The 16,030-nt window shown below is 39.5% G+C and overlaps 1 long non-coding RNA gene across 3 annotated transcripts in view; it reads left to right on the forward strand.

The window, feature by feature from the left end:
- LOC109493737 overlaps positions 1 to 16,030 on the forward strand; it is a 296,535-nt gene that overhangs the window by 73,701 nt on the left and 206,804 nt on the right. For all 3 annotated transcript variants that reach the window (XR_006588703.1, XR_006588702.1, XR_002737844.2), the window contains one exon: positions 14,797 to 14,925. This is a non-coding gene — a long non-coding RNA (uncharacterized LOC109493737). The remainder of the gene's footprint in view (positions 1 to 14,796; positions 14,926 to 16,030) is intronic.

The following is a 16,030-nucleotide window of genomic DNA, read 5'->3' on the forward strand; positions in this document are numbered from 1 at the left end:
GAACAATATGTGGTTCAAGGATTTCTTTTAAATTTGTTAGGAGGCTGAAATTTTATTTTTATTTGCTCTGATAAACAGAAAAATCAATCTGCTAGACCTTCAGTCCAGCACTTAGAAGAATAAGTCCCCCCAAAGTAAGTCCCTCCAGAGGGACTTTGAGACAGCTTCATTTCTCCGGCGGGAGCTTAATGAACACAACCCAGGCATAACTTGGCATTTCTAGAAGTTTGGTCAAAGATCCAGATTAAAAAAAAAATGTTTCACAACCAGGACTGTAACAGACTCTTTAAAATAAACAAATCCCCTATCTCTTGGCTCTTTCACTCACTCTGAAAATAACTTACCTACCAGGCAAGGCAGAAAGTCAAGTCTTGAAGAAAGATTTAGAATTTTGAAGAGGGTAGAACCTTTCCTTGCAAGGATTTTGCAGGATGCTTTTAAGATGAATGCTTGGTTTGCGTTATCAAAGCAGAAACTTCAAATTCGGAAACAAAAGCTAGATTCTGTTTGGTTTCTTTCCCCCTCTCTTTTGTGCGTGTATCGCAAGCCCTCTTCCTTGCCTCCTAAGGAATTTGTTGACACAGGGATGCAGATTACTACCAAGTGATGCAATCACAGCAATCACAGTCCAGTGGCAAACAAAAGTTTAAAAATATTTGCCTTCTATGGTAGAGTTCAGATGATCCTGGACTTCAGGAAACCCAGATCCAATATTTCTGTTTTTATGGCATTAAGGAGTAGAAGAGAGTGATGTCCCCCAGAATGATTTACAGTATTTTCTAAAAAGTCCATCCTCCAGAGTAGAACCAGTGAAGTTTCAGTTGTTTTAGCAGTAGGGTAAGTTGAGGGGGCGCTGAAACAGAAGCACAAAGGAGGACGTGGAATAAGGGTAGTTCTCCTTTTTAGTGAAATATAATTAGCATGCAGTGATAATATTAGTTTCAGGTGTACAATATAGTGATTCGGCAATTCTATACCTTACTCGGTGCTCATTGTGATCAGTGTACTCTTAACCCCCTTTTTCTATTTCACTCATTCCCTCACCCACCTCCCCTCTGGCAACTACCAGCTTGTTCACCATATTGAAGAGTCCCTCCCTCCCTCCCTCCCTCCCTTCCTTCCTTCCTTCCTTCCTTCCTTCCTTTCTTTCTGTTCTTTCTTTCTCTCTCTTTCTCTTTTTCTCTCTCTCCCTTTCCCTTCCTTCCTTTCTTTTTTCCTTTCCTTTTCCTTTTCCTTTCTTAAATTCCACAAATGAATGAAATCATATCGTATATGTCTTTCCCTCACTTATTTCACTTATATTATACCCTCTAGGTCCATCCATGCTATTGCAAATGGCAAGATTTCATTCTCTTTTATGACTGAATAATATTCCAGGGTGTGTGTGTGTGTGTGTGTGTGTGTGTGTGTGTGTTCATCTTCTTTATCCATTCGTCTTACGAATGGTGCTGGGAAAACTAGCTACATGCAAAAGAATGAAACTGGACCACTTTCTTATACCATACACAAAAAAACCCTTCAGAATGTATTAAAAACCTATCTATGTGTGAGACCTGAAACCATAAAAATCCTAGAAAAAAACACAGGCAGTAATTTCTTTGACATCAGTTGTAGAAACATTTCTCTAGACATGTCTCCTCAGGTAAGGGGAATAAAAACAAAATTAAACTGTTGAGTCTATACCAAAAGAAAAAGCTTTTGCTCAGTGAAGGAAACCATCAACAAAAATGACCAGGCAACCTACTGAATGGAAGAGATATTTGCAAATAATGTATCTGATAAGTGGTTAGTATTTAATATATACCAAGAACTTACACAACTCAACACCAAAAAAACCCAAATAATCCAATTAAAAGGGCAGAAGACATGTACAGACATTTCTCCAAAGAAGACCTACCAATGACCGATAGACACATGAAAAGATGCTCAAAATCACTAATCAACAAAATCACTAATCAACCACAATGAGGTATTACCTTGCATCTGTCAGAATGGCTAGAATAAAAAAGACAAGAAATAACAAGGGTTAGCAAGAATGTGGAGAAAAAGGAACCTTCATACACTGTTGGTGGGAATGCAAACTGGTGTAGCCACTGTGGAGAACAGTATGGAGGTTCCTCAAAACATAAAGAGTAAAGATAGTTCTTAAGTGCAATCAGACAGCCTGGGCTCAAATCTGGGCTTCACCATCTACTAAGTATGTAACTTTGAGCAAGTTTCTTAAGTTCTCCTACGTCAGTTTTCTCATTTATAGAATGGAATTGATGGGGTTTTAGGGTGATGATGAGGTTCAGAAATGACGGCCAAGAAAGAATTCCTGAAGACATCTTTGGTGAGAAAAAGGTGATTTTATTAAAGCACGGGGAGAGGACCCTCAGGCGGAAGAGCTGCTCTGGGGTTGTGAAGAATGACTGGTTATATATCATGCACTTGGGGAGGTAAAGTCAAAAGGGAAATTTCCAAAGAGACTTTCATTCGCTAAAGACTCACAGATTACTGGAGGCCTAGCCATTGTCAGGCTAAGGTTGTTTTTCCCTCTAGCAAAGCATTAACAGTAGGACAGTAGGGGGTTCCTGGAGAAATGTTACACTCTGTATTTGCCTCAACTGTCTGTCAATGGTCTGCAAGTTATAAGAAAATTTAATTTTAGGGGGGCCTGAGCGTCTGACTTTGGCTCAGGTCATGGTCTCATGGTTCGTGGGTTTGAGCCTCGCATAGGGCTCTGTGCTGACAGCTCAGAGCCTGGAGTCCCCTTCAGATTCTGTGTCTCCCTCTCTCTGCCTCTCCCCCACTCACACTCTGTTTCTCTTTGCCTCTCAAAAGTGAATAAATATTTAAAAACTAAAAAAAAAAAAAAGAATTTAATTTTACCTGCCATTTCCTTCTTGCCTTTGTTCCCAACATCACCAGGGAGGGGAGAGTGATATTAGGGGCTCCAGGAAATTGAGTCTATAGGTTTCTGGAGATTAGGCTGTTGATAAGATTACCTTTTTCCTTTCATTTACTAAGACATTTGTCAACTGATGGAGACTCCTGTCTCACATGACTGTGTTCTCTATCCCTTAACCATTTGTTTTCTTTCATTTGTTCTTGGGCAGCCAAAAGTGCCTGAGGACATTCACACAGATCCCACCTGGGGGTGCGGGGTGTGCTAGGTTGTGCTCGGCCCTCAGCTTGCCCTATGGTCCGTCATCGGAATGAATAATACGAATACCCAACCCACAGGGTTTTAGTGGTGTGTAGTGTGGCAGAGGAGACTCTGAGTAGATGCTTTCATCTAAAATTTTATTATTAAGTACATTTGCTACCTATAATCTTTTGTCTCTACTACATATTTTGTGGCTCTGGGTAAGGGGCAGGAGTTACTACCATGTCAACTGACTTATTGCATCAGTTATTCAGCACGTTTTTGAGAAGCAGCTATTGTGGGCCTGGTACCCTACTGGGACTGGGAATATAGCAACGAAAATAGAAATCAAGTCCGTGTCCTCATGAAGCTTGCTGGGAGGATAGTCAACAAACACATTAACAAATACATTTTTCACATAGAGCTAAAATCTTTGAAGAAAAGAACACAGAGAAATGATTGGAGCACTTGACTTTAGATTAGCTGGTCAGGAAAGGCATCTTGGAGGAAATGTTATAGAAGCCAATACCTAGCTTACAAGACAACACAGACTTTCGAAGACCTGGGAGAGGGGGGAGGGGACATCAAATGCAAAGACTTAAGAACAAGTAGCAGTTTGAAATGCTTGAGCAATAGAAAGAACTTGAGCATGGCTGGGGCCGGATGAGCAAGGAAGGTGGTAAGGAAAAAGAGAGCCAGAATACAACCCTTACATTCCATGGTAAGAACTTCAGATTTTATCCTGTAATGGTCCTAGTAAAATTACTGTAGTCCTTCACACAGAGAAATGATGCTTGTAGAGCTTTCTTAGAAAAGCTAAATGCTCTGGTTATTTTCTGAGCAGGAGAAATAGCTTTTCATTGCTCTCTTTCTCCTGACATTCTGTGTGCAGTCAGTTACAAATAAAGAGGTTAAGCATTTTCTCAATAAAATGAAACTTTAAGAACATTCCATCTATGACCTTAGCTGTATCAGAACTAGGCTTTAGTCTGGTGTTTTGAACCCATGCCCACTTCCAATAAACACCCCAAACATGTCCCACTGAAGATTCTAATGTGTCCTTGGGTGAGGAGAAGGGAAGTTGGTTCAATTATTACCTTTATCCCTATTGGGGAAAAAAATTTCAGATTCTCCATACTGCCACCAGCAAAGAAGATGTCCAGTTGCTCTGTAGTTTGTGATATGTAAAAAAAAAAAAATGTATACTTTCCAAAGATAACATCGTGCTATGATTTTTTTCATGCCATATCTACTTCTAAGTTGGGCATCCATGGTTTAACCCATTTACATGAGAATCATTTACATACTGCACTGAGTTTGATGTTCTATCATTTTATGTCCCTCCGCATATCTATACAAATCAGCCCTATGGAAATAGAACATTGCAGAAGGATCAAAGGGAGCGATAGTCCTTAGGATGGTGCCAGGAGACCCTCATTCTAGACCCAGCTTTATCTCCAGCCCATTAAATCACCTGAGCATGTCATCTGGTCCCTCTGGCTCTTCCCCCTACTCCATTCTTCACTCGAAGAATGTGAAAATTGTATCAGCTTATCAGGAAGTTTCAAAAGCATATCAGCTTATCAGTAGGGTTCTGAAGCCAACATCGATCCATAAAATCAGCTTAAAACCAAAAAGAGGCGAGATTGGTCGTAGGCAAAATTGTTAGGGAGAAAAAAAATTATCACTATTACCCGACCTCTCCAATTCTTTTACCACTATCCCAAAGGCCCAAGCTAAGAGTGTGGTACTTCTTCTTTTTTTTTTTTTTTTTTTTTTAAGAGTGTGGTACTTCTGACATTATTCAGTGAATGAAAAAAGATTCTAGGGAGTAATGAGCTTTCCCAGGTCCTTAAACACATATAATGCAGGAGATAACCTTCTTCATCTCTATAAAGAAGCTAGTCTGGAAGATGTTCCATATTTATATAGGAGTCAGAGCTGTGAATGCTTTTTTGACTCCAAGCTATGGGTCATGGAACTCATGAAAACTCCCATTTCTTCCTTCTTCCTACTTCACATTTCCCACTTATCTCTTACTTTAGCAAACCGTTAATAATGATTGTGGACAAGGTTCAGTTCAGTGGGTATCCACCCATACTGATGGATGAAAATGATGCTCATCATTGTTGAGGTGGAGGATGTTCTAGGAATTCTAAGATGCTGTGTTGAGATCCAGGTCAGCTGGTGTGCACGTCTGCCCATGGAACAAAAGTAGATCTAGCAAAAAACACATTCCTTATGCCACAAGTAAGCTACTTCCTCTCCTATCACTAGCCACCATTCATAACATTGATTGCATTTTCCTAGTCTTTTTAAGGTGGGCAATCTTATTTATCCAGCTTTATTGAGATACAACATTGTTAAGTTTAAGATGTACCACAAAATCATTTCTATCATTTATATATTGCAAAATGATTACCACAATAAGGATAGTTAACACATCTATCACCTTACGTAGTTACAATTTTTGTGTGTTGATAAGAGCTTTTAAAATCTATTCTCTTAGCAACATTCAAATTGTATATGTAATACAGCATTGTTAAGTACAGTCACAATGCTGTACATTACATCCCCAGAACTTATGTATCTTATAACTGGAAGTTGATATCCTTTGACTACCTTTACTCATTTTCCTCTGGCAACCACCAACTTGTTCTTTGTTTCTATGACTTTGTTTTTCTTAGTTTCCATATCTAAGTGAGAGCATATAGTATTTGTTTTTGTGTGACTTATTTCACTTACCATAATGCCCTCAGCTTTCATTCAGGTTGCTGTAAATGGCAGGATTTTTAAGGCTGAATATTTCATCGTGCATACATGTCATACTTTATTTATCTGTCAATGGACACTTAGGTTGTTTCCATGTCTTGGGTGTTGGAAATGTTGCTGAAATGAACGTGGGGGTACAGATGTCTCTTCAAGATAGAGATTGTGGGGCGCCTGGGTGGCTCAGTCGGTTAAGCGTCCGACTTCGGCTCAGGTCATGATCTCACAGTCTGTGGGTTCGAGCCCCGCGTCAGGCTCTGTGCTGACAGCGCAGAGCCTGGAGCCTGTTTCAGATTCTGTGTCTCCCTCTCTCTCTGACCCTCCCCTGTTCATTCTCTGTCTCTGTCTCAAAAATAAATGTTAAAAAAAAATTAAAAAAAAAAGAGATTGTATCTCTGTTGGATACATTATCCAGAAATAGAATTGCTGGATCATATGGTAGTTCTGTGTTTAATTGTTTGAGTGACCTCCATACTGTTTTTGCAAAGTGGATGCACCAATTTGCAATCCATGTGGTCAATTTTACAACGTCTACTCTGTTTCTTGATATTTAAAATCAGGGCAGGTCATTCATACCATGCCGCAGATAGTTCAGGAAAACAAACCTCATACTGAAGGCATTTACTCAGGACTGCCCTCTTCCTGTTTATTTGTAACCTGCTCAGATGATTTTCATCTTCTTGGTCCAATGTTTGGATGACATCAGATTCTCTGTCCAGTCAGAAATACCCAGTACTTGGCATGTTTTGGTGCAGGTGGAGGAGGGTGTCGGGCATATTTGTATGGTAGGGAGACTGATTTCCTAGCTTGAACATGAAGATAATTCCTCATACTTTCTAGCTACTCTGCTACATATTGGTATTTTTAATAGAAGGTTTAAAAGATGAAGAACTATTATGCTGGGTCATTTTAGTCATAAGTTATTCTATGAGTGCATCAAGCTTGGGCATGGAAACAACTGTCTAAAACACAAGACAAAGCTGTTTGCCTCAATTTAGCTCCCTGAGACCTGGACATTTCTAGTAAAATGACTGTTTTATTATCATGTCCATATTTACCTGCCGTACTTTCCAACAGATGAATTGCCCCATGTTAGTATTACTATTATTTTTTCAGCAATTTCACATAGAAGAAAAAGCAATAATAAAGCATTGCAAAGCAGTTTCTAAGAAAAATCAGAGGAACTGGAGGGTCAATTGAATTTTCATTATGACTAAAGGCAGGAAAATAACCAGATGAAAAGGAGACACCAAACAAAATAAACCTAAAGAATTCATTAGCTCTATATGACTTTCACTGTTGATGGAGCTAAAACCTTAAACAGGTTCATTTCCTGACTCTAAGATGTTTGTGACATGCTTATAAAAGAGATGTCTTTATTTTCAAGAGCTACAATGAAATAGGGTAATACAAATGGGCTAGAACTATTTGTGACATAACGGATTTAAGAATCTTCTAGGATAGAAAGATTTTCAGGTTATGCACGTATGGTTTACACAATATTGTTGAAATGTGTAGAAGAGTATGCCACATGAAAGGGTTGATAAGAGCTGTATTGGATATGGTCAACTGGATTAGAGATGCTTTGACGTAAGTTTAGGTAGTAAAGAATGCATCCATTCATTGTTCCCGCATTTACTGCAGTGGGTGCCATGATGTGCTGCCTGATTACCACCTTTCAGAACTGAAGTCTCGATTCCCCAGTCACCCCGAGTGTTAGCTGTTGATGGATCACAGCTCAAGGCTTCCTTGGGACTTGTCCTGGCTGAAGGGGGCTGCCTTCCCTCAAATTAATTCCCATCTGCTCCCTGGGGACAGCCCGCTTGCAATGACTGGTCCATGTGGAACTACAAGACTGAGCCCTATTGTGTCTCCATCGGGAGTATCTCCGAAGGGGCCATTCTATCTCAACTGCATCTGTCCAGCTTTGCTCCTTTTACCCAATTACGTGTGTTTTCCCCACGACCGCTCCCTGTAAACTCGCAGAGCACAAATCTCCGTCTCAGAGTCTGCTTCCCAGGGACAATGACTTAAGATATTCATCAAATAATTTTGAGTGCCTATCATGTGCTAATCATGGGTCTAGACATTAGGAATACTGGTCAATAAGGAAAGGGGCTTGCCCTCATAGGGCTTGCATTGCTTCTGGGGGAGTCGACTTTGAAGAAGTAATCTTTCTGCTGAGAATCTTGAAAAATAAGGAGCTCAGAGAGCCCAAGAAATGGTGTTCAAAGCAGTCACTAGAGATTACTTTGGTCACCCACACAGTGATTAGTAAGGGGACAGGGGAAGAGAGCATTGCAGAATTCGGCTCCTGTCTTTCCTTCCAAATATACCCTCCTATCCTTGGGATCACAGCCCTTCAGGACCCTTGGATAACTTTCTGTTTTTGCTTTTTTTTCCTCAACTTTTCATCCTAAGGAAAACTGAATTAGGTTTATGTATTTATTTTTCCACTTTTACTGGGTGTATAAGTTTAAGGCGTACAATTTGATGGTTTGATTTAAATATACAGTAAAACCTTGGCTTGCGAGCATAATTCCTTCTGAAAACATGCTTGTAATCCAAAGCACTCACATGTCAAAGCGAATTTCAAGAACCATCGGCCCTGTTGTGATCATGTGACATTCTGAGTCACGTTCTACTCCTATTGCAAAACGTTACTCATTTATCAAATTAAACTTTATTAGAAATCCTTGCTTATCTTGGGCCCCTGGGTGGCTCAGTCATTAAGCATCTGACTTTGGCTCAGGTCAGTCTCATGGTTCATGAGTTTGAGTCCCACACTGGATGAGCATGAGCCCTTCTTCTCTCTCTCTCTCTCTCTCTCTCTCTCTCTCTCCCTCTCCCTCTCCCTCTCCCTCTCCCTCTCCCTCTCTTTTCCTTGTAGGATTCTGTCTCTCTCTCTGCACCTCACTCACTTGTGCCCTCTCTTTCTCTCTCTCTCTCTCTCAAAAAAATGTTTGTCTTGCAGAACGCACACAGAGCAAGTTACAATCCAAGGTTTTGCTTTATTGTTAAATGATTTACCACAATATTCAGCTAACATCCATATTCTCATACAGTACAATAAGGGGAAAAGAAAGAAGAATAAAGGAAAACAAATGTTCTCTTTGTAATGAGAAATCATAGGATTTACTCTCTTCATGACTTTTCTATGTATCATACAGCAGTGTTAGCTATAGTCATCATGTTGCACATTATACCCCAAGTACGTACTTATAATGAGAAGTTTGTACCTTTTAAACACTTGTCTCCAATTTCTTCTCTCCTAACCTCACCTCTGGTAACCACAAGTCTGATCTCTTTTTCTATGACTTAAAAAAAATGTGTTTATTTTTGAGAGAGAGATAGAGCATAAGTTGGGGAGGGGCAGGGAGAGAGAGAGAGAGAGAGAGAGAGAGAGAGAGAGAGAGAAAGAATCCAAAGCAGGCTCCAGGCTCTGAGCTGTCAGCACAGAGCACAACACAGGGCTCGAACCCACAAACTGTGAAATCATGACCTGAGCCGAAGTTGGATGCACAACCGACCGAGCCACCCAGGTGCCCCTATGACTTTTTTAAAAAAATGATTACACATATAGGTGAGATCATACAGTATCACTTAGTGTCTTCAAGGTCCATCCAGGGTGTCACAAATGGTAGGGATTCCTTGTTTTTTTTAATGGATCAATAATATTCCACTGTAAATATATAGCGTATCTTTATCCACTCATCCATTGACACTCAGATTGTTTCCATGTTTTGACTATGAAGATGAAGGTGCAGATAGGTTTTTGTTATTGTCCTTGTTACCTTTGCATATATTCCCAGAAGCAGAATTGCTGGATCATATGGTAGTTCTATTTTTAATTTTTTTTGATAATCCTTCACATTGTTTTCCATAGTGGCTATACCAATTTATAACCCCACCAACAGTGAGGAATCATTCCCTTTTCTTCACACCCATGCTAGCATTTGTTATCTCTTGTCTATTGATAATGGCCATTCTAACTAGCATAAGGTGATACCTTATTGTGGTTTTAATTTGCATTTTCCTAATAACTAGGGCTGTTGAGCATCTTTTCATATGCCTCTTAGCCTTTCATAGATCTTTGTAGAAATGTCTATTCTGGTTCTTTACCTATTTTTTGTTTTTGTTTTTTTGCTATTGAGTTGTATGAGTTGTTCATATGTTTTGAATATTAACCCCTTATCAGACATATGGCTTACAAATATTTTTTTTACCATTCCATAGCTTGTCTTTTTCAGTTTATTGATGGCTTCCTCTGCTGTGAAGAGCTTTTAGTTTGCTACAATTCCACTTGTTTATTTTTGATTTTGTATATAGTGCTTTAGGTGTCACATCCCAAAAATCATTACCAGACATAGATCAAGGAACTTTGTTCTTATGTATTTTTTTTAGGAGTTTCATGGTTTCAGATCTTACAATTAAGTCTTTATTTTTAGTTAATTTTTGTGAGCGATTTAAGGTATGGGGCCAGTTTCAGTCTTTTATTCATTCATTCATTCATTCATTCATTTATTTTTAAGTTTATTTATTGAGAGAGACAGAGAGTGTGGGAAGGGCAGAGAGAGAGAGAGAGGAAGAGAGAGAATCCCAAACAGGCTCCATATTGTCAGCATGGAGACTGATGTGGGGCTCAAACTCATGAACCATGAGATCTATGACCTGAACTGAGATCAAGAGTCACTCAACCGACTGAGCAACCTACATGCCCCAAAGTTTCAGTCTTTTGAATGTGAATATCCAGTTATCTCAGTACTATTTGTTGAAGAGACTTTTCTTCAATTGAGTACTCTTAGCTCCCTTGTTAAATATTAGTTGCCTGTATATGCTTGGATTTATGGGCTCTCAGTTCTGTTCTATTGGTCTATGTGTCATTTTTTATGCCAGTACCATATTGTTTTGATGACTATAGCATTATGGCATGCTTGAAATAACAAGTATGATTCTCTCTGCTTTGTTTTTTCTCAGGATTTCTTTGGCAATTCAGGATCTTTCATGGTTCCATGTAAATTTTAGGAGTGTTTTTTCTACTTGTGTAAAAAAATGCCATTGGAATCTTGACTGAATCCATGGATAGCCTTTGGCAGTATTAACATTTTAACAATATTACTTCTTCCAGCTCATGAACATGGGATACCCTTCTATTTACTTGTGTCTTCCTCAATTTCTGTCATCAGTATCTTATAGTTTTCAGTGTACAGATCTTTCACTTCCCTACTTAAATTTATTCCTGAATATATTATTGTTTTTGATGTAATTGCAAATGGGATCACTTTGTTACTTTTTCAGAAAATTCATTGTTAGAAACACTACTAATTTTTATATGCTAATTTTGTATCCTTCAACTTTACTCAATCCATTAATTAGATGCAACAATTTTTTGGCTGAATCTTTAGGAGTTTCTACGTATAAAATCATGCCATCTACAAACAGAGACAATTTTATCTCTTCCTTTCTAATTCTGATGCCTTCTACTACTTTTTCTTGCTTGATTGCTCTAGGTAGGACTTCTATTACTGTGTTTAATAGGAGTGGTGAGAGTGGGCATCTTTGGTTTATTCTGGAGCTTAGGGGAAAAGCTTTTAATCTTTCACCATTGAGTATGATATTAGCTGTGAGCTTGTTATGTATGGCCTTAATTATATTGAGATGTGTTTCTTCTATGCCTAATCTATTAAGCGTTTTTATCATGAATGGACGTTGAATTTTGTCAAATGCTTTTTCTGTGTCGACATAATCATACAGTTCTTTTCTTTCATTCTATTAATGTAACATATCATGTTGATTCGTATATGTTGGACTATCCTTGTGTCCCAGGGATAAATCCCACTTGATCATGATCCTTTTAATGTGCTTTTTAATACAGTTTGCCAGTATTTTATTGAGAATTTTTGCATCTATATTCATTAGAGATAATGGTCTGTAGTTTTCTTGTTCAGTGTCCTTTCCTGGTTTTGGTATAATGCTGGCCTCATGAAATGGGTTTGGGAGTATTGCCTCTTAAAATTTTTTGGAAGAGTTTGAAAAGGATTGGTGTTAATTCTTTTTTGAGTATTTGGTAAAATGTACCAGTGAAGCCATCTGGTCCTGGGCTTTTCTTTGTTGGGAGATTTTAAATTACTAATTCAATCTCCTTACTAGTAATTGTTCTATTCAGATTTTCTATTTCTTCCTGATTGAGTCTTGGTAAGCTGCATATCTCTAAGAATTTTTTCATTTCTTCTAGGTTGTCTAGTTTGTTGGTGTATTGTTGTTTCATTTTCCATTATTAAGCCAGCTTGTTATGTCTTCAGGGCATTATGCTTGAAGTTTCCTCTGTCTGGATGCTCTTCTGTCTCTATCCAAGTGACTCTTTCATCCCACACACCTGCTCAGATGAAACCACTTCCAAGAGGCCTTCTCTGACCACCCCATTTGTTTGCCATCACATCAGCCCTCATCACCTGCTTATTTTATTGATTTTCATCAATCATTTACTCCACCAGAATGTATGGTCTAAAAGAATAGATCCTTTTTATGTATTTTTTTTTTAAACCTAGAAACCACGCACTGAATTATAGGTCTGGTTCTAGGTAATTGGGATAGGACAGTGAAGAAAACAATAAAAATTCCCGCCCTTCTGGATCTAATGTTACAGTGGGAGGAGAACTACGCTAAAGGAGGTAATGAGAAACACATATTAGATGGTGATGTGTGCTATGGAAAAAATGAACAGCGAAGGAGGATGAAGGCTCAACTTGCTTGGGATTGCAATTTCAAATAGAGTCAGGGCCAGCTGTACTGAGGAGGTGACGTGAGGAGAGGTCTGAAGCAAGGGAGGAAGCATGTCAGGAAGCTCTCCAGTGAGGCGGGAGCTCTATATGTAAAGTTTACACAGACCCTTGATAGTACATCCTTTTACTTAAGGGAAGCTAATTAATTCTCTTCCTCCTTGTTCTTTGTTTTGTGACCCATGGCCTTCAAGGTAAGTGAATATTCCAAATGAAAATTCTATTTCCCATGACAGTCAGCTTGCTTCACTGTTCAGGATGGAAGACCAGTTCTCCATTCCAAGCGTGGTTGCTGTTCACCTCTGCAGCTTGCTCATCCTATGGCACACCTGGGAAAAAGCATTTTACCTTGTTCCTATCTACTTCTGGAAGACATTCAAAGCCTGGCCCTCCTGATAGAATTTGTAATGAGATCACCTCAAAAAGCACAACATTCTTTTTAATATTGTAGAGCAAGTTGCTGAATATGTAATGTAAAGTTCAGTCTTTTCCCTCCTCTCTTCCCATCCACCAAGTATGTCTGAAAGGATCTCATTACCCTTTATTTGTTGAATGCAAATAGAACAGTAAATGATACTGTCAGATTTTATGGCTTTCCCTAACCTTCCTATTTCAGCCCTCTCTCCATCAGCAGCTTGGGGGTATATTTGCCTCTGATTAAAAAGTTTGGGTTTTTCACTGGATGTTTTATAGCCAGATTGGTAAAGTAGGTGTGGAAGGGCTCTGGAATCCCTGTCATATGATAAATAGTGAGAGGAAGAGAAGGGAGGACCAAGAAAAGATTCCACAGACTTTCTTCAACTACTGAAAGGTCTTATTTGGGATGATATAGTTTTCTGTGTTCCACTGGAATGCAGAATTAGGACAAAAAATTGAAATCTGTGCGTAGCCAGATTTTAGCTCAACAAGAGGAGAATCATTTTTTTTTTTAAATTTTTTCTCCCTCTCTCTCTCTGCCCCTCCCCCGTTCATGCTCTGTCTCTCTCCCAAAAATAAATAAACGTTGAAAAAAAAATTAAAAAAAAAATTTTTTTTTAATGTTTACTTATATTCGGAAGAGAGAGACAGTGCACAAGTGGGGGAAGGGCAGAGGGAGACAGACAGAATCCCAAGCAAGCTCCAGGCTCTGGGTTATCAGCACAGAGCCCAAGGTGGGGCTCAAACCAACAAGCCATGAGATCATGGCCTGAGCTGAAGTCGGATGTCCCACTGACTGAGCCACCCAGGTGCCCCAAAAGAAGCATTCTAAAGGTCATAATGTTCCAATTGTGAAATTGCATATCTCTGAGGGAATGAGTTTCGCAAGCATTCAAATCTACTGAAATCAAGAGTCTGGCCCTTAACCGACTGAGCTATGCAGGCACCCCCATGAAGGAAGTGTTTCTGCATTGGATGTTGAGTTAAGTTACGTGAACTTGTTCATGCTAAGCTTTTGTGATTCTATGATATGAGATAAAGACTATGGCTGAGTTTATTTTCTGGGTTTATTCATGAATAGAAACTCAAAGGATAGGGCTAATGGTCTTGCCAGTCTTTGTGAAAGGGCCTCAGTTTACCGAAAGGTGAAATGGCAAGATGAATTTAATGGAAGGACGGCCCTTTGACATCTGCCTCAGACAGTGACCACCTGTGAAGTGTGGTCACTGAGGTGACCACCTGCGGTGTGAAGAAAGTGGGACTCACCAACAGCAGGGGACCCAAGAGAGCAACAAGCCTTCAGCACACTCCTGTTGCTGCTGCCTTGGGTTACTTCATCTACTTGCATGACAAGAAAATGGCATCATTTTATGGGAAGACTAGCATCCAGACAAAGCAAGAGTCCGAACCGTCTCTCTTTTAAAAATTATGTATTTTATGATCACAAATTTAGTTTTACAGAAAAATCTCATAAACTTTAATTTACAGAAGGATGGAATGGCACAGTGGAAAGAACCTTAGAGGTTTGATCTCAGCACCTCTACTATGGTGGATTTATTACTGTGAACCCATGCTGCTTGCCTCCATGCTACTGAGGTTGGGCTTGCTTTGGCCAGTGGCACATGAATGGAAGTGGTACGTGCCATTTCTGGGCAGAAGCTTTAAAACCCAGTTTGTGCTTCACTCTGCTGTCTTTTCCCTTAGCCACAACGCTGGGCAGTGGTCCCGAGGGTGTTGCTTCATCCACCTGGGTTGCAGAACGAAGATGATGCAGAGGAGAGCCACAGCTGGTGGGTGATGATCATGTTGCAAGAGTGAGAAAACATTTTTGTGGTAAGCCACGGAGATTTGAGGGGTTGTTTGTTATTATGGCATACTGAGAACATCTTGCCTGGTACAGAAATAATGACCTTGGCAATAGTTAGGGGATAATGTAAGTCTGTTAACGATCATGGTAATTACGCCAATAGGTAACGTTAATCGATACTTTCTATGTGCCAGGTATTGTGTTCAGTACTTTCTTCTTCACAGCCACTGGATGGAAATATGTATTATTAATGAGAAAATGGAGGCAGAGAGTTTATGTAACTTGCTGAAGGTTGCACAACTAGTGAGTGACAGAGCTAGAATTTGATCTTTGTCACAACCCAGGCTGGAATGCAGGCTCTTAAGAAGTTTCCTGAGTTGTCATCCCTCTTCTTTGCTTTAAATTTCAAACTTCTCATCTGTAAAACGAGACTCCACATCGCTTTTCCTCCTCATGATACTATTTTGAGGAAAGAACTGGGTGAAGAGAGGCTTTCTGGTTTTTTCTCTACTTCCCAGGATAATGGAGGCAGAATCTAAAAACATATCTCAGAAGGTGGTTGGCTGTGGGATGTTTAAAATAGTAATAAGTTACACTTGTCTGACATCTTTTGACCATACACAGTCATGGAAGCTCCAGCAGGGCTCTGGTAGATGAGAGATCCTGATGAACGCTGGCCTCACAGCTCAAATATGACAGGGCCCTAAGAACAGTGGCATGGTCTCAGTGTTTTGGGGATGGTTGGGTCTAAAGGGATAAAAGGAACTTTCTCTCCTTATGGTGTGACTGAAAACATGAAGCATATAGGGAGAGCACTCTAGAAAATCCAACAAACAGCCTGATTTGGTTGGTGCACGAAAGAGTACGTGGATTAGAAAATGTCATATCAAACCACAGACAACCACAGAAATAACTGGGCACAGCTTTCACCCAGCTTGTTTAGAGATCAGCTGTTCTTTCTGAAATAGTCTAAAAAATACACGAGACTTGTAATTTTTGAAGCCCCAGGGAGAGAATTGAGAAGCCACTGTTTTTTGCCCCTACCAACTTGTTTCCTCTATTCTAATGCATCTTGTCTCACAAAACTGGCCATTTCCTTGTTTTTCTTTTGTAGAATTGCTTTGTATACAT

The sequence above is a fragment of the Felis catus genome, chromosome D4, assembly GCF_018350175.1.
Source record: "Felis catus isolate Fca126 chromosome D4, F.catus_Fca126_mat1.0, whole genome shotgun sequence".
NCBI classification, from domain to species: Eukaryota; Metazoa; Chordata; class Mammalia; order Carnivora; family Felidae; genus Felis; species Felis catus.